This window comes from Cupressus sempervirens, chromosome 10 (genome assembly GCF_028749045.1).
Source record: "Cupressus sempervirens isolate cs-2001-9-10 chromosome 10, ASM2874904v1, whole genome shotgun sequence".
NCBI classification, from domain to species: domain Eukaryota; kingdom Viridiplantae; phylum Streptophyta; class Pinopsida; order Cupressales; family Cupressaceae; genus Cupressus; species Cupressus sempervirens.
In genome coordinates, this window is record NC_143127.1 from 261987854 (window position 1) to 262007677 (window position 19824).

Here is a 19824-nt window from a genome sequence, read left to right on the forward strand (position 1 = left end):
ATAATCGCCACAATATAGATCCTTAAGATCTAGAAGGGCTTCATAAACTAGGGAATCAGGTTGTCTAACTTTTATATCTTCTATCAATGTTGAATCAAGAAATCACATGTATGAATTTAAGTCATGAAATATGGTTGCACACCTTTCTAGAACACTGGTTATGAATACTGAAGCTGAGATTAGCCTTCACACCCAGAGCTAATTGACCAAATGTCACTATTGAAAATACCTATTGATAAAAAAGACAACATAAATGTTGTAAAACTAGATTTCAGCAATAAAAATTCAATAGAACAAAATAAAATAGGCTCATCATTGTTCAAAAATTTAAAATGGGTGATAAAGATGACATTTTATTAGATTAGGGCTGGTCTAGATAGGGGCTATAACAATTTTCCTATACTTATGGATTATTAGCTTCTGTTGAGATTGGTAGTAGAATTTTCAGATTATTGGTGACTTAGATGTTATTAATTGTCAATAGGGTACAAAATTGAAACTCTAATTATACTACCTCAACTAATTCAAATTGGTAGGGTAAGAAATTTCTTTGTCAGTATTTCCTTCTTTCATGTTTAGGATGTAGGAGCATCCTGAGTGTAAGAGCAATCTTGCATCACCCAAAAATATTTTCTTTTCAATCTTTTCTATTTTAATATGGACTAGTAGACAAGGTGGTTACTATTTATGGGAACTTACTATTTTTAGTAAGTTTTTCATATGAGCTTGGAATGTTCTCATTTTCTACAAAAGGTTTATTTTAGAGTTATAAGCCTACCATACAATTCTCATTGCTCCAACTTAAGTATCAGAGAAGTTATTGTAGAGTTTCGATGGAAAAATTTGTAGAAAAATATTTAGGCTCACTATTGGAGGCCTTAGAGTGCCTAGATGAGGTCCAAAAACTGGACAGAAGGGTGCTTTTATAATTATGATCTTGTAGATCAGGAGATGGTGTTTCCTAAAAGTGGTTGTAATAGCTAATCAGAGCAATAGTTTGAGAGTTATGGCCTTCTGAAGTTGGGCTATCAAAAATTCTTAAAATAAATGTCAAAGATGTATTTGGCTGACTCTATATGTATTGTTAGGGTTTGTCAATCCTAGGAATTGTGTTTCATTGCCTAGAACCTTCCCAGGTGGCATAAAATTACCTATTTAAGAAGGGCTTGAACATTGTCTAGAACAACTTTGGGTGATAGTTTGCAGCTTGTCTTGTAGATTATTGTAATGAAGGTGCCCATGTGGGTTAGTGTATTGTACTTATGAATTCTATGGTTCCTCATTTGTGGTGCAAATAAGAATTCCATATTTTATTCTCACATTTGATGTTGCTTCTTTGTTTTCTGTTATGGTTTATGGTATTAAGGGGAGCACCCTTTATTAGTTTATGAAAAGCTTAACAATGAGGCCAGCTCACTCTACAATGTTGGCCTTTAGGTGGAGGTGGACAGATGGATTCTCTCAAAAAATTTGTAAAGTGATTTATCACCTAAGTTTCTTTGTGCGATTGATAATTCTTAAGTTTCTTGTTTTGAATGATTGATGATTTCTATCTGTATCATTTTATGCTCCATTTTTGTTCTCTTGATTTTAGTTCTTTATCCACAGGCTTCCTAAAATGATCCTAAACAAGATGCCCCACCAAGTTGTGGTACCTAAATTCTTACTGTTTGTAAAATTTTGAAACTTGTTTGCTATTTTATTTTGCATAGACTCTTCATTTTTGAGTTTGCTGGATTCCAAAGATTGTTTAAGTTATATTTTGATATTGAAATCTCAGTTTTGCATAATATTAGGGGACTTGATGCATATACATTTGGCTTTTGAGTTCATTGTATTATCTATTCTGCTAAACAATACTTGTAGGTTCCTGCTTGTGTACTATTATGAATTCACTACCAAATTAATATCATTGGTATCAAAGCTAGTACACTCCTTATGTCACATTGTACATAGTGTGGTTATTGGAGGTTGGGATTGGAGACACATAACCCATCAATTTATCTTCCCTTGAAGTGTATCCAACCAAATATGGAATATCCAAGTGCAAATCCTATTGATCCCATAGTGGAATAAGCCTTGAACAAGCATTTAGAAAAATAATGAAGACATCTAAAGATATATGTTTGTGGTGTGACATTCATAGAAGATGTTGGCATGATACAAAGGATTGCAAGGCTACAAAATCATTGATGATAGAAACACATGGGTAGAATAGGAGGTTGGCATATTGCCCATAGAGTCCTTCCAAAAAAAGAATGGTGAAATAATAATTGAAGCATATACTTATGTCATTCTTGCCAATGCAAAAAGTATCCATCGAGAAGATGAGGCATGTTTATTTTATTCCCAAATGTGGGTTCATGGAAATGCCTTACATTTCATAGCTAATAGTGTGAGTCAAAAGAATCTAATCTTGAATTGAAGTAGTAGAAAGATTGAGTTTGCAAACAAAATCTGATCCACAACTATACTCCATTTGCTGATGAGTCAAGGGATATTCATGTAAACAAGCCATTCGATGATGAGGTCAATTTTTGTGTAGCACCATTGGATGTATGTGATGTTATTTTAGGACAATCATATATGTATGAAAGCCATGGTGTATATTATTAAAGGACACATAGTGTTATTTTCAGGGTGAATGAACAAAAGTTCCAAATTCTTGAGGTAATTCTTGCAAAATCTTCATTTTCAACTAGCACAAAAAAAGATGCTTGATTTCTCAAATTGGAGATTTTGTAGTGCTAAAGGTATGGCAAGAAGGGGATAGGAAAATCATAGGCAACAACAAAACTAGAAATTCAAGCACCTTTATTCAATAAATTAGGGATTAGCCTTCTCCTAGAAATATTATAGAGCTATGTAGCCTCTTATTTTGGAAAATTTCTACTTTAGATTTGTGTCTGGGTTCTCTCATTTAACATGGCCAATGAGTCAAGTACTTAGAGGTGTGACTGGGAAAATTTTCTCGGGTAGAAGTACAACACAGATCTTTTAAGGGATTGAAGAGTAGGTTATGTTTGGCACCAGTCTTAGAACTTCTTGATCTTAATGACCCTTTGAAATTGAGATAGATGCACCTAATTGTGCTCTAGGAGTAGTCATCATATGTCATGGTCATCTGGTGGCCTGTCATAGTGATACATTTTTTTGATATGAAATTCTTTTATATGTGCATCCTAGTCACAATCATGTCATTCATCGTACTACTAGACATAGTCTCTTTTAGGTGTGTTTAGTATATTATCCTCTATCCCCACTAGAACTATCCCTTCCACCTATGGAACATGAGCCAACATCATATCTAGATAAGGAGGTAGATAGGGTTTCCAAATGTACAAATAAAATTGGGCATTTGCAACAATAGAAACATGAGATAGCAAGAAAATAAAAACTACAAGTAGCACCATGAGCATCACATGCCACAACATTTTCAGGTGGGTGATAAGGTTTGGATTCATTTTCAAAAAGAAAGGCTTTGAGGGTCGCATAAGAAACTTCATCCTCTATGATATGACCCATACACTATCATCAAGAAGATTAGTGAGGATGCTTTTGAATTGAATAGTCCACCATTTTTAGGCATTCACCCTATTTTAAATGTGGAGTTGCATTGTCCATATTTTCTACATTTTCTAAACAATTCTAATGTTTTTGATACAATTCATGCTAGTAGGATTCCTTGAATAGAGAACATAGAATTCCTTGACCTAGAATGGATTTTTAACACTTGATTTTCTAGACCGTGTGAATTATTCACCTCTTAAGCTTGTATGATTATGAAGTACCTTCTTTTCAAGCCTCAAGTCTAAGTTATCAATCCAATTTTGTTCCTCAACAAGACATTAAAAAAATGAAGTTTCCCCACTCACGTAATCGGTTCGAATAAACCAAACTCCAATGTTTATAGGCTTCCTTGATTTATCTTTGTCTACTCCATTCAATTAAAAAACTTGGGTCTCATTTAACCCAAGACCTAGTAAAAGACTTTTGCATTGCCATATCAACCACTAAGAAAGATCAAATTGTTTGTTCAAGGTATGTAAAGTGACATGGCAGGTTTTTTTTGTATTGATGATTTTATTGAGGATTTTCTCAAATTTATTTGTTGTAAGTTACAATGAGATTAAGGAGGATGTCAAAAGATGGGATGTTGAGGGGTTAAACAAGATGGAAGTGGCATGTAATTACATTGTAAATAATTTTAAATGAACTTTTTGAAAATAAATATATAATATGATTATTTTAGCTCCTTTGTTCTTGTTGATTTAGAGTAGTAGTAATCTGTATGTACATTTTTTCATTTTAATATGAATATTCTTTGCTTGGCTTCATCTTTGATTGTAGTAGAAAATATAAAGTTTTTTAATCTAGGTCAATCTCTAACATGTAGATAATCTATTATAAAATCATGTGAAATTTTAAATAGGAACATGCAATTATAGATCATTAAAATACTAATAAATGAGATTGTTAAGAATTAAAAAAAAATGCTAAGTAGTCTGGTGCAAAATCAATCAAAAAATCAAGTCACTATTGACAAACTACTTTAAAGCAAAACTATTATTGAAAATTCCAAAGGGTTGGTGAAATCACAAGTTGGCATGCTAATTACAAGAATAGAACCAAAAAGAGCATGCATCTGTAGAGTATTAAAATATGAATAAAATGATATTGTTAAGAATATAAATAACAAATAGAAAAGAATGACTATCTCAATGCCAAATCTAGTAGCAGAGTTAAAAATATTAAATAAAAGCATAATAAATGAATTTGACATAACCCTTTAAACTCATCTTCTTGGGTGATCAAGTGCTTCCAAAGCCTTTAGTTTGACCTATGGACACAATGTGTACATTGTAAATGGGATGTTATGAATGAGTTTGTTAAAGGCAATTTCTATTATCAAAGCTATTACTAGGGATCTTCTAAGATTCCTTTTCTATAATTTTTGAAGAAAGAACATTTTAATCATTTTAAATGCTATTTTTATGGAGACATTTGAACCTAATTAGTCAATTTAGAAATTTTCAACTATTCATTTGGAATCCACAAGAAATAATATTTTCACATCTGTATAGAGCCAAGATTTTGCAAATAAGAACACAGACCTCTTATTTTGAGTCATCACATAGTGTTAAATACTCTAACAATAATCTGTTGGTCAAAACTGATATTTCTAATCGAGATTTTAAATCCTGTCAATAATGGAAGAAAATTAAATCACAATCCATAAACATGCGAATACCCATTACATCGAACATTGTCTGATCTAGAAAAATAAGAGTCACAATAGACAAAAATGATATAGGGTTTTATTTTATCAGCAATTTTCTTTTTAGAAAAAAAATGAAATAGGGTTTTCTTATGCTAAAGGCATTTCATGCATGAAATGTAGCAGCTGAATTTTGGAAAAGATCATAAAACTGCCAAATCATGAAACTTGCATTGATCCTCCCTGACCCTAGTGATGGAGTTTCCTCAAAGGATAGTTGGGTGTATTAAAAAATGAAAATTAAACTTCTATAAATGGTAAGTATATAATAATTACATTTTACAAGATGAAGATAGATTTGTAACAAGATTTTTATTACAAATAATTTTTAGCGTGCACTTTATTTTATTTCACTATTTATACAAAAAAATAAAAATCTACAATTCTAATAATAGATGACAAGAGCTCAAGTAGTGATGATGACAAAAGAGAAACTACACAACAAACAAGATGGACAAAATTGATAAAGAAAAAATTTTCATTGGTGAATTGGTTAAACTCTGATATGATTTAAAATGAAAATGCAATTAAGATATTAGATTTAAGAATAAAATAAAAAATAAAATAAAAACTCTAAGTTATGTAGGACATGTAAGATTCATATAAATAAATGTAACAAAAATATAATAGTCTCTTACATAAATATTAGATTACAAATTTAAATTTATAAGAAATATGATTTCCAACAATTTATAGTCTCAATTCTTTAAACCTAACTTAAAATTTGGCTATGTTGTAAGGATTTTGAGGAATAAATGATATGATGTAATCATATAATATAACCTAGAATGCTAATGACACTAGATAATATATTAAGGCTAGCCCCAACTCTAAAAGTACAAGTGAAATGTTTGATATTTCAATTCAATGCATGTTATCAAGTGGAGGGAATTAAACATGGCTAAAATTGGATTAAAAAATGAAAGGTTAAGGGTTGCTCTCAAAATTTACAAGTTACTTATAAGATCACTTTAACATATTAATGTACTCTCTTGAGGGGAAAAAACTTAGCTGAAACCAAAAGATAGAATTAGTTCTTGTGAATATTTATGCAAATGAAAGTGAGTATGAATCAAATTTGTCAACTCTTAGGTTTAATTATGTCACTCATTACAATAAAGTTAAACTATTCTATACCTTTTTTAAAATCTTTGAAGTTATATTCTGTTATTATGTGTTAATGACATAATGCTTTTTTTTAATGGAAACCAAAGCCTATAGTACTGGAACTTTATAAGAAATCTAAGAAATATTGATTTAATTTTTAATGTTGAAGTCAAAACCTATATTAGTAAAAATATAAAAGAAATTGAAGAAATACTACATTAGATTCCTATGATCTTAATATATATACCTTCATGAATTAAAAGATACCAAAATTTTGCATGAAATTCACGAGTATCTATAATATTCTTTTCTTTTTTAAAAACTTAAATTTGAGGATCTCATAGATAAAGTTTGAGGAGTTTTTAGTGTAGATTGGATTGATTTTGCATTCACTTCTAGTTCAATACTAGTTGAGAGGATATTTGATGAAGTTAACTAATAATGATATATTGATAAGACAAAAACTCCATTGGTGAGCACTAAACTTTATATAAAAAAGGTTAAAGAATATATTTTTATGATAATAAATATCATTGATCATTCACATATCATTTATTTTAGTAACTAATTATTAGTAACCAATTTTTTAGTCATTTATTTGATCATTTATTTAGTCACTATCTTTGTCTAACCTAGTGATTTTATCCAGTGACTAAATTAGTCATTTATTTAGTCACTTGTACTTATAAATTGAGAAAAATTACTACAATTTGATTACCTTTTAGTCATGAGACTACATTTGTCAGTCTTGTGACTAAAAGTTATAGTCATGTACTCATTTATTTACCAAAATTCTACTAGTGCAAATAGGCCTAGTAACAGGAAAGTTCTCCCATGCCCACACTTGTAACACGTACACCCTTGTTGCCATAGTCTTCACCTCTTTGTAGGAAATCTTGTGCATCTTGTGAAACACACCAACATACACTAGTCCCATCTAAAGTGTGTGGGCTTCTCAATCATTTTCTATAACATGCGACCCCATGTACACTCTAACCCATGTTGCCCTTTGTTCGACATCAAGTAGCAACCAAGGCAAGTACCTAGCATCATTGCCAGTCTGTTGGTAGGACCATACTATTGTACTATCTCCTCCCAAGGGATGCTCCTACCCATAATAATGTCATCTTGGAATATCGCCCTCAATGCTAAGCTACACACCTTCAACTGTATATCATACTCGATGTGAGGGCCATGAAAAGGAATCTTGAGTATCTGGTATACATTCTAAATGTAACTATCATCTCTCCAAGTGGAAGGTAGAATATTTTATTCTCCAAATTGAAATGCTCCACTAGTGTTGTTAATAATTTACAATTCATTTGAATGTCAAGGATATCTCATAAATGAGCAAGGCCTAATGCATCAATGTGTGTGAACTCTGCAACATCTAGCTATCTCATTAAGACCCCAATGATTGGATAATGTGATTGAAAACCAACACCTTAGAAGTCAACCTGCAACTAGTTGAACAACATAACACAATCAGGTAGAGATCCATTAACATGCTACCTCTAAACACTACAAAACATTGCTATTACTGCTTACAAACATGATAAAAAATGCTTGAAATAATGAAAGACATGTGATTTGACTCACTAAACAAATCAAGACTAACCAAAAGCTCGCACAAGAATTCACAATCTCATTCCATAAGTGCATTTTTCTCATGTGAGGAATATTTAATAGAAGCACGAGAAACCTCACTCATGTGAGCTTTCCCCATGTGTGTACAAGTTTTTACCTTGTTAGAGGATTTCCTGCACGAGACATGGGTATGTCTCACACAATAATTCCCCACCAATGGAACGAGATTGTGCTTTCATAACAGTTCTTTGCATGAGGATCCTTGTAGGCTCATGCGAGAAAATGAGTTCTCGCATGAGAAAATGAGTTCCTACACGAGGACTTGACACCTAACAACCTAGAATGCCTCAAAATGCAACAAAAATTAATCCAAATGCATAAAATTTGGAATCACAAGGAGTTTTACCGATGACTTACTAATGGTCCATAGTATGTCAGCCAACTATGTCATCTAGATCACTTGAATCGATGAGAATGGATGTGGACCACCATTTTTGCTTGGAGCTCCTTCTCCACAAAAGAGAAATAACCATATGATTTTAAAATGACCCTTTGGGACCTTATTTGGATATTGACCTAACTTTTCAAAATTTTCTACTTGGCATGAAGATCACCCCTTAGCTAATTGAACTACTCTGAACTAATTTTCAAGATTGAAATCGAAATGTGACACACTTGAATAACTCAAAATTGTATTTTAAAAATTTGGGACTGAAATGATCGAATGCTTGTGCACTTTATCTTTCTAATGAAAAATGGATCTCAAAATAACATCAACTCAATATTTTCTTCAAATTTTCAACTTTTTCATTAAAAGTCAACTCTGGTGAACCAAGGTTGACCTTGGTCAAACTTGGTCACACAAACCTCTAATTTACTTTGAATCGACTCCAAATTTTCTACATACTCTTCTAAGTCATTCTACATTCTTTTGAATCTTTGATCACATTAGTATCTTCAAATTTATTGATCTTCATCGTTGTTTTGATGTGTCATCTTTTGATTTCACTCTCGAAGGGGTAGGATGATTACATCATTGGATCAATCAAATCTTGCTTCAATCTAATTTGAATTTAATGTCCTCATCGCTAGGGGCATCTCATTACCTGGGCCATTGTTGTTCCCTTTATCGAGCATCATATGATACCTATCTTATTTATCGATTAGCTTATCAAACTTATAGAAGTCCTTATTGTAGCTCGATGGATAGGAATTTGGGCATTTTGTGTGGACTCCTAAAAGTTAATCCTCACTCTGGGTATTTGTTATCTATTTTATGGACTAGTATTCAGGTGTTCTATCTAGAATCTAGAGGATTAAGCTTCATTACGGAGATAATCCTAAGTTTTCTTTTAGTCACAGTTTAATGGATAGGTATCAAGGCATTCTAACCCTAACACCTGAGGATTAAGCCTCATTCTGGGGATAATCTTATGAATTGTGATTGATATTGATATCTTTTAATGGAAATGTATTGGGGCATTCTAACCCTTACTCCTAAGGGTTGAGTCTCATTTTTGGAACGATCCTATGAATCATGGAAATATTTATTCTCTTGGACCAATATCTAGGTGTTCTATGTGGAATCTAAAGGGTTAAGCTTCATTCCAGAGATAACCCTAAAAATTTCATCAATTGGTTTTTGTATCATCAACCTCAGAATCAATCTCATTTCTCATTATATGCTTCAGACTTTTGATTTCTTTGAGTCAACGTGCTAGTTGCACATTATATCAAAGAGGGGCAAGTGTAATAACCCAAAATCGACACATCAGCATTCTGAACCAATTTTAGTGGATCAATCTTACAAGATCAATTTCTTGATCATTTAAGTCCTATTGTACTAGGCATTTCTTATTTTTATTGTCTTTATTTGACCTAAGAATAAAGTTCATAAAACCATTAATTTACATTAATCACATGTACTTTATTTAATTCCTAAATATTGACTTAAAATGGCTAAATTAACCTTCTAATTAAATTAATTTAATTACAAGTCCTTGCACTTCAAATAAATAAAGATCACCCCCTTTAGCTAATACACATGAAAATGGAACTAAATATATTTGATTTAATTAAATACCCTCATCCTAATTGTTGAAGATAATTATTCAATTAATTAGAATATTTGATTAATGAGGTAATATTTAATTGAATAAATCAAATATCTTCTCCAATATTCCTTCCTCATCCATCTCATTCAACTCCTTCAATAATGGAAACTTTCTATTCTCGCTCAACTCTCCTAGTCTAATATGAACCATTCATATGGTTTGATCTTCACCATTGATTGGTTATGAGATTCTATAAAAGAGACCCTTGCCCTCTCATTTGGGAGGATGCAATTGATGAGTATCACATCATTGTTGGATTGAGCACTCAAGCATTGGATTTTTGTTGTTGCTTTCTCATATAGATTACATTGCATCCATTTAGATTAATTTCCTTATCCCATTCTTAGATTAATCCACATATCATCTAGATTAATTCATATATTTGCATATAAAATCTTTAAAAAAAAATATTAATCTTGGATTCACAATCATGTAAATCCTTCGTTCTAGTTGGTTTGGTCACTAAACTCTCGATTCTAAGAGTGCATAGTAAAACCCCATCTAGTTAGAAGGAAACAAATCACCTTGTATAGACATTCATGATGAATAATATGATGTTCATTCTTGGATGAACCTGACAAATAATGATCATGTTGAAGTGTGTGGTTAATTCAAAGGCCCATTTCTAACACTCACAACTACCATAAAAGGTAGAGATAAAGAGATATGTTAACCTCACCCAGTAAGATTTGCGTCTCTTAATGTAAACCACAAAAGGTTATATCAAATAGTCTAGAAAGTTTGTATTATTGGTAGTCATTTCTACAAAAGACAACTCTATGCCTTCTCATGGATTTTCAAGAATGCATATGTGTGCTCTTGATGAATGTATTGGGATCCATTATCCATGAATAATTATGTGTGCACCCAAAATACCAATCTATTTGTTACCTTGAATATTATTGTGTTTGCATTATGTGTGGATGGACAAGGGTCCTTTATCCATGGAGATATGCATAATGTTAACCCTAAGGATAGACAAGGACCACTTATGTATATGTATACTACATGGGAATTCATATGTATACTTCCTCCTTATGATGACTATGTATATATAGGAATCATAAGTAAGAGAGTAAAGGATGCCTACTCCCATCAACAAGAATATACCCTTAAACAATAATGTATGCCACAATCTTAACTAAGAGTGTTAATTCTTATGAGATACAAAAATAGATTATCATACAATGATATTCCACCTATGATAAGAGATCCTTGAAAGGAAGAGATCTTTTTTATAGTACAAGAACATATAATTTCTAGATTAGTATAGGGACAAAGATAATTTTAGAGTAATTAGATATTTTCTAATTAACTCTTTTTAACTTAAGCTAAACTTTAGACATCTAATAATGAATTCTTTTATTATTTATTGTAATGCAATTTAGATTTTACCTTTTAGAGTTTTGATCTCCTTTGCAAGGATTGATCTCTTTGTAATAATTGATTCACTTTTGATAATAGCAATCTCTCTTTTTTATCATCAAGAATGTCTCATCTATGGATTTGGGAATTCTAGCCTCCATATTTTCTTCTCTCATTCTATTGTAGGTGTTTGCATGCAAGTGATTCTTCAAAGCTCTGGAATTTATCTTTCATCAACTTCAACATGGTATCAAAGTATCAAATCTTCATGCCCCTATTCCCAAAAAAACCTCACCATTGGATTCGTAGTGCGTAAAAAACCCCTATTTTCATATGAAATTTGTCCAATTTGGACATTGGTGAAATCTGAGGAAAAATGAAAATTTTTAGCTAGGTTGTATAGCTTGGGCATGTAAAATGAGATGATGACTATTTTATTTTTTTCAAAATAGAATTGGAAAGCTTTTTAATATTTATTTTATCAAAAAATCTCTTGCATTCTTTGGATGGAGCCTTATTTTCTTAAAAAGAAAAAAAAGCAAAGGAAGTGATTTAAAAGTTTTCATGGGCCTTTCGCAACTCATACTCATCCTTATTGCATGTGCCCCTATATTTACTTGGTAATCCAACCTGTTTATTGGGGTTTTCCAACCTTAGCCCCCATACATGCCTTTGTTTTGATGCACAGTTGATGGATTGACAAAATACCTACATTATTATCACATTTTTTTGGGAGGGCCTGTGGATCAAGGTCAAACTGGTGTTGATTTTGATTTTAGTGTGTCATTCCTTTTTATACTACATTGCTAATGACAACCATGCTAACACCTTTGTTAGTGTTGACTACTCCTCACACTCACCTCTTGTAGACCACCTCAGCCAAAACCAAGGATGTTTGCCATGTCAACCTTTGACGGTGGTCCCAACTCACTCCTTACGAGCCTTTCTTGTTATCCTTGGGCTTCGCCCTTAGGGAAGCAAGTTTTTTTATGGAGCCACATTTTTGCATATTGCATGTGATTTTTTTGGGCATGATTATTTTGGTGATAATTTTTATTGAGAGATTGGGTTGATCATAGGGCATGCTAATTTTGTGACATTTATTATTGGCCTATGCATGTCTATAGAGCTTTCTTTTATAAATCCCCACACCCCTTGTTAGCATGATTTTGGAGAGCATGCTTGAACTTGACCTTTTGAATATACATTCAATAGATGTCTTGGTTCATGCAGCTTAGTTTTGGAGACCATGCAATTTTTCCTTGCCTTGATTGGCTCTGGCTTGTGTGATTAGTAGCTTCAACATTTCTTAAGCTGTTTCATGTATTTTTAGCTCCAATGCTCTTTCTCGTAATTGTGCTTGATTTGATCCATGTGGGCCCATCAATTGTTCTCACAAATCATCCTATTTTCTTGGTTTCTGGCAAAAAAAAATTTCACATGATGAGATTTTACGACCACTAGAATTATTATTACTGCTTTGACTCAAAATTTACAGATGATTATTTTTTGATACCAGCTCATTTTATGGACGTCTTTTCTAACATCTCTATTTTTTGGCAAAGAGAAAAAAATGGAAGGGGACATTCCTCTAACATTTATTTTTGCCTCGATAGTCATTTGACCATCAAAATTATGCTTGTGACTCACTAACAGTAGCATTACATCAAAACTCATGTCTCTTGGCCCCTTCAGGCTTTTTTTGGACCTATCTTCACATTTTAGCTCATATCTTGGGCATACAAACTCCATTTTCTACAAACAAGATATTGCTAGAAGGTCGATTCTAAGCCCATCATAGTGGTATACATAGTTTTTAGTTTTGATTCTTTTTTGATGTATTTTTTTGCTCTCAAAGTCTAGGTTTTTATTTTTCACTCTGAAAGACATATCTTGACCATCTAATCTCCCATTTTGGAATTCTTTATATCATTGGAAAGGTCTTTTAGAGATCTTTCCATTTGATGTTTGTTGTTTTGTATATTCTTCTCCTAGAATATTCTATTCTATTTTTTGCATTTTGGTAGATATCTTGGTTGTTTTAGGTATGGGGATTGATTTTGTTGCTTCAAATGATTCATAATGGGATGTACTATCTCTTGTATTAGAATTATGTCTCTTTTAGTATTGGTAGACATCATTTGTATACATTTTTGCAAACACATTAAGATAAAGGGTCATATTGCATCTATATTTTTATTTCAGTTGTTTTTCCTTGCTTTGTCTTTTGATTCAAGCAGTGTCACTTAAGGACACTCGTACAAATTATTGTATTTTTGGGATTCACCTTATCTTGTGTCATATTTTATATGCATTACTTTGATTAAAGTGTTGTGGGGGGTTAATATTTTGCCTCCGTTTTCTATCTTTCTTTGTCCAGTGAATTTCCCTTTTATGACATTGGCGTCATGACGTGTTTGAGATTAATCAAATCATTATACACATATGTATTCTTTTGTGCATCTTGATCATATTTCCTTGACATGTAGTTCTTTTGACCACATTTTCAGTTGCCTATCACCTCGCCTTTGTATGTATAAGAGGGGGGGGGGGGGGGGGGTGGTTATCTATTGTTTCTCATGCTTCCTTGGTTCAATGGAGTGAGCTGTATATTTAGTATTTGTTCCTATGTACTAGGTGGATGCAATGGTTGGATTGTTGAAGTATAGAAATGAGGGAGAATTTTGAAACCTATCATGAGAACAATCATTATTTTGTCACTGATGTCAAACCTTCTACTTGTTGGTAAGACAATTGCTAACTTTGATCTAAATGCCATCATTTGATTGATTGATGAAGAGTATTTTAATAGAAAGGATAGCAAGAGTACTTAGAGAAATGTTGAGTTAAATGGTGTATAAAAGGAGCACTAAGACCAAGTAAGCTTTTGATGATATAGTGTATTGTTTATCTACTCAAGGCTTCAATGAAAGAGTACTTAAGAAAAGAAAAGAAGAGGACTAAGAAAAAGGAAATGTATATGCCAAGCCTAACCAAGCAAATAGTGGAAGTCAAGAAATTTAGTTTAGGCTGAGTAGAGAGTTAGTTATGATCGAGAAAATTTAGTATGAGCTAAACAAAGAGAATCTTAGTATGTGTCAAGCATCAGAGAATGACAGTAGTGATCAGTCAAACACTTAGTGTATTCTGAGCAACCTAGTGTTGACTGAGCATCAAAAGATAGTTATTGTCAAGAAAACATGTTATTGTCAAGTGATAGTATAAAGAGTTTGACAAATATTTTATGAATCCAAGCCAACAAAGTTGATTTCTTGAATTATGTGAAGCATGTTGAAGATAAGTATGATGAGTTGGTGGCACAGAATTCATGATCAACTATTTGAAGATGAATTTGAAAAAGATTGTAAGAGAATTTTCTAGAGAGAACATAATGGAAAGAAGGGAGGATTTGATGAATCTAACCTAACCCTAAGATGGATGATTGTGATGAAGTGGAAAAAGATAAAAATTCTCTATATAAGGATAGACCAAAAGAAAAGTGTGAAGTGTGTGAGTGAAAAGGAAAAGGAATTTGGGGGTGTTGCTTCATATGGTGGCCAAAGGAATGAACCTACAGTTGGAATACTAAGCATGAAGGCTTAAGGAGGTGAAGGCTTGAAGAGTGAACAAGAAATCCAAGATGAAGGGGAATGAATGCCAAGAAGAATGGAGAGCTAAGTGAAAGATCTATAATTTGCAAGTGGGTTGTTTAGTTATCTGATCAAGTCCTATTGTTACTTTTTAGCAATTGTATCAGTCTGGATAAATCCTTTAGATTAAGATTGACCTAACAAGCATGAGTAAATCCTTTAACTAGGTGACTTTCTAATTGAATGTTTTAAAGTCCTCTAACAAGGCTCATTTTTAATAGGGTGATTGAAATCCTTTAATCAAGGTCACACTTAATAGTGTGCATTGTAACCTTTAACAGGGTTGGCTCTTCACACAACTCACTTTAGAAGAGTGAAAATTGGTAGCGTGTTACTGGTGGTTTTTCCCAAATTGGGTTTCCACATTAAATCCTTGTGTCAAATTGTTTGATTGAATTTGTGGTATTTCATGTTTAAATTTTTGCAAAGTTTATTTGACCTAGGACAATAATATACCAAGGTTTGAGAAATTGAATGATCTAATTAATGCATGCACATGTATTTGCTGAGTACTAAAAAATTTTTATCTATAAATTTGGACCTTGGATAGATGATTCAACCCCCCTCGTTATTCTAAATTATTCCAACAATTGGTATCAAAGCACATTGAAAACAAATATCATTATTTGAGAGAATTGGTTCATGACAAAGAACTGAGAATGGAATATGTGAATGCAAAGAAACATATAGCTAATATATTCACAAAGGCTTTACCTAAGGATACACATGAATATCTTAGAGGTAAGATAGGGATGATAACCCTATCCATAACTATTTAAGAAGTAATAGTAGTTCCTTACATCAACCACATTAAATGACATAATTTAGAACTTGATGTAGTGGATGTTACTTTAGGAACTACCTAAAGTAAGGAAGGAGCTAAACCAAAAGATTTATAGTCACAAGAAAGGTGATAGAGGGAGAGCCTTATCAAGGAAGCCTAAATTATAGATATCTATGTGAATAGATGACAAGTCTTTGGCATTCTTGTCAAAGAGGGAGAGTTTTATCATAAAAGAGAAAGAGTTTAGACTAAACATCTTGAAGAGAGAGAGTTTATCTAAAGATGAAGATAGATTGCAAAGAAAACTACAAACTATACAGAGGAAGGTGGCATATTGATAGAGGGAGAGATTCCAATAAAAGGTATTAAGTTTCTTTTTGGTATTATTGTTGGTATACATTTTCCATCAATGCCAAAGAGGGAGATTGTTGAAAAAGAAGATTGTTGAAATATAGAAATGAGGGAGATTGATGAAATCTATCATGAGAACAATCATTACTTTATCATTGATTTCAAACCTACTACTTGTTGGTAAGACAATTTCTAAATATGGTCTAAATGCTATCATTTGATTGATTGATGAGGAGGATTTGAAAAGAAAGGATAACAAGAGTACCTAGAGAAAGGTTGAGTTATATGGTGTATAAAAGGATCACTAAGACCAAGTAAGAATTTGATGATATAATGTATTTTTTATCTACTTACGACTACAATGAAAGGATACTTAAGAAAAGACAAGAAGAAAACTAAGAAAAAACAAATGTGTCTGCTAAGCTTGACTAAGCAAATAGTGGAAGCCAAGAAATTTAGTTTAGGTCGAGCAAAAAGTTAGTTGTGACCAATAAAATTCAATATGTTTCGAGAAAAGGAAGTTCAGTATGAGTTAAGAAAAGTAAAACTTAATATGTGCCAAGCATCAGAGAATGAAAGTCATAAGTAAATATTTTAACAAGGTGACATTATAATGGAATGTTATAAAGTCCTCTAACATGGCCCACTTTTAATAAGATGATTGAAATCCTTTAATCAAGGTCACATTTAATAGTATGTATTGTATTTTTTAATAACATTGGCTCCTTATATGACTCACTTCAGAAGAGTGGAAATTAGTAGCATGTTACTAGTGATTTTTCCCAAATTGGGTTTCCACATTAAATCCTTGTGGAAAATTGTGTGATTGAATTTTTGGTATTTTATGTTTATATTTCTACAAAGTGTATGATGTAGGACAATAATATACTAAGGTTTGAGATATTGGATGATCTAATCAATGCATGCACATGTATTTTTTGAGTACTAAAAAGTTTTATTTGCACATTTGGACCTTGGATAACTAATTTACCTCCCGCCCCCCCCTGGTTATTCTAAATTATTCCAACAATTAGTATTAGAGTGTTTGGTGCTTGTGAAGGAAAAAGTTTGAAGGTACTTGAAGCTAAGGATCAAGATGTAAGAGAGGAGGTGTCCAAGTTAAATAAGAAAAATTTTCCTACATGGAGAAGTTTGATGAAGCTTTACCTAGGAGGACTTAGAGATTATGCACATTCAACTATCACCACTTAATAGGTTGAAGTAGTTACAGCCCCAACTGTTGAATAATTGAAACAAAAGAAATAACACAATCAGGCAATGTTGGAGATTGCTTTTTCCCTAAGCTATTTAGAGTTTGACGACCTCAAAGCATAACTACTTCTAAAGGAACATGGGATACCCTATAGAAGATTAATGGAGAAGACATGAATTTTTTGATAGCCAGAGAAAAAAGTCTAAGAAAAAAATTTGATGAAATGATTATGCAAGAAAGTGAAATTATAGTCCAGTATTGTGAAAGAATCAAAGATGTTGTAAATGAAATCAGAAGAGAAAATGAAATTATTGAAGATGAGACTTGTTGGAAATTTTTTCAGTGCTCCCCTTGGGATTTATGACAAGGGCTTAACCACCTCCTGTGAACTATAAATTGAGTGGTTGTATCAGGCATTGATAGATTGATCTTTTGGTGCAACGACAACCCCACTCTAACAAGTGGTATTAGAGCTTGGTCATAGATTCGAATCCTTAGACACTCAGGTAATGCTAAGGGGAAGATTGTTGGAAATTTTTTCAACACTCCCCTTGGGATTTGTGACAAGGGCTTAACCACCTCTTGTGAATTATAAGTTGAGTGGTTGTATCGAGCATTGATAAATTGGTATTTTTGTGAAATATCAACCCCACTCTAATAGAGATTATGATTAGAAAAGTGCTCAAAACCCTACTATGTATCTATGCTATTAGAGTCCCTACTATACAAGAACTAAAGTGTACTCCTGGTAGTGATTTGACCCTTGAAGGACTACTTGGTAGACTCGCTACTTTTGAACTTTCAAATTTTGATAATTTCAAATATGAGAATATTGATTTTACTTTCAAAGCTAAACTGACACTCAAAGAACCTAAAGGAAAGAAAAAGGTCAAGCATGTTGCTAGTGATAGTGAAACAGGTGAGGAAGATATAGAAGAACTAGAAGCACTACTAGCTAGGGTATTTCATAGAGGCAAAGGAAAATACAAGGGTAAGTTACCCATCATATGTTTTGATTGTAATGAAGTTGGTCATATTGCAACACGATGTCCTAAGAAGACAAACAAAAAAAATGAATACAAATCTAGAAATAGAAAATATGAGAGTAAAAAAGGCTATAAAGACAAGGGAAAGAAAGCTTGTTACATTATTGAAGAAGAATCTAATGATGAATCAGATGATCATTGATGATGAAGTTGTCTATGTTTCTATGAAAGATGATTCAGATGAAGATGAGGCAATTGCATTGGTATCTTATGTAACCAAAAGTGACAAATGGATCATTAACAGTGGATGTTCTCATCACATGACTGGTGACAAAAGTAAGTCCATTACTCTTGAGCATTATAATAAAAATAGTGTTAGATTTGGTAATGATGTACCCTGTCAAGTGAAAGGTAATAGATCAATAAGATTGACAAACAAGATTATGTGTGACATTGCTTACAATGTAGAAGGACTTAACTATAATCTGTTCAGTGTGTCACAATTGAATAATTTAGGATGCAAAGTTGAATTTGAACACAAGAAGGCTAAGATCTATAATGTTGATAGTCAACTCATTAGAAGTAGTGATTAGACAAGAGGCAATCTATTTTATCTTGACATGATTGAAGCAACCTTTCTTCTTGTACAATTTGATGATGTGTGGTCATGGAACAAAAGATCATGTCATGTAAATTTTGATAACTTGATAAGTATCAGTAAGATGAAAAGAGTCAAAGGTTTGCCAAAACTGAAGAAACCTAATAATGTGATTTGCAAACAATGTCAGTTAGGCAAGATGACAAAGTCTAGTTTTAAGAGTAAGATTCATCCTTCAAAATAAATTCTGGATTTAGTTCATACTAATCTATTTGGAACAATTGATGTGAAAAGTTATAGAGGTGGAGAGTTTACTTTGAAAGAATTCAACAATTTCTACAATGACATAGGAATCAAAAGACAAATTTTTGCACGAAGGACCCCTCCACAAAATGGGATAGTTGAAGGAGGAGCTATTGGAAGCATGAATCCTAATGATATTCCTAAGGGGGAGTATTGTAGATATGTTACTATAATGATATGTTGAATTTATGATTGAATTTGTAATTGATGTCAACATAGCAATCTCTTGTGGCATCTGAAAAAAGAACAACAAAAAGATCAAGTTGGTATAGATCACTATTTGAGTATTCTCTCTATTAGAGGTTATGGGAGATACTTCTAAGTATCTAGTATATTTAGTTCACGTTGGATGAAGAAATTATAAGTCTAGAAGAAGTTGTGTAAATTTTGGTGATGTTTATTTTGAGATAGAGTTTACAGAGGCATGTTCTGGTAAACTTGTTATATCTCTTAGCAAAGTTGTTATTCTAAGAGTCAAGGTTGAGGAT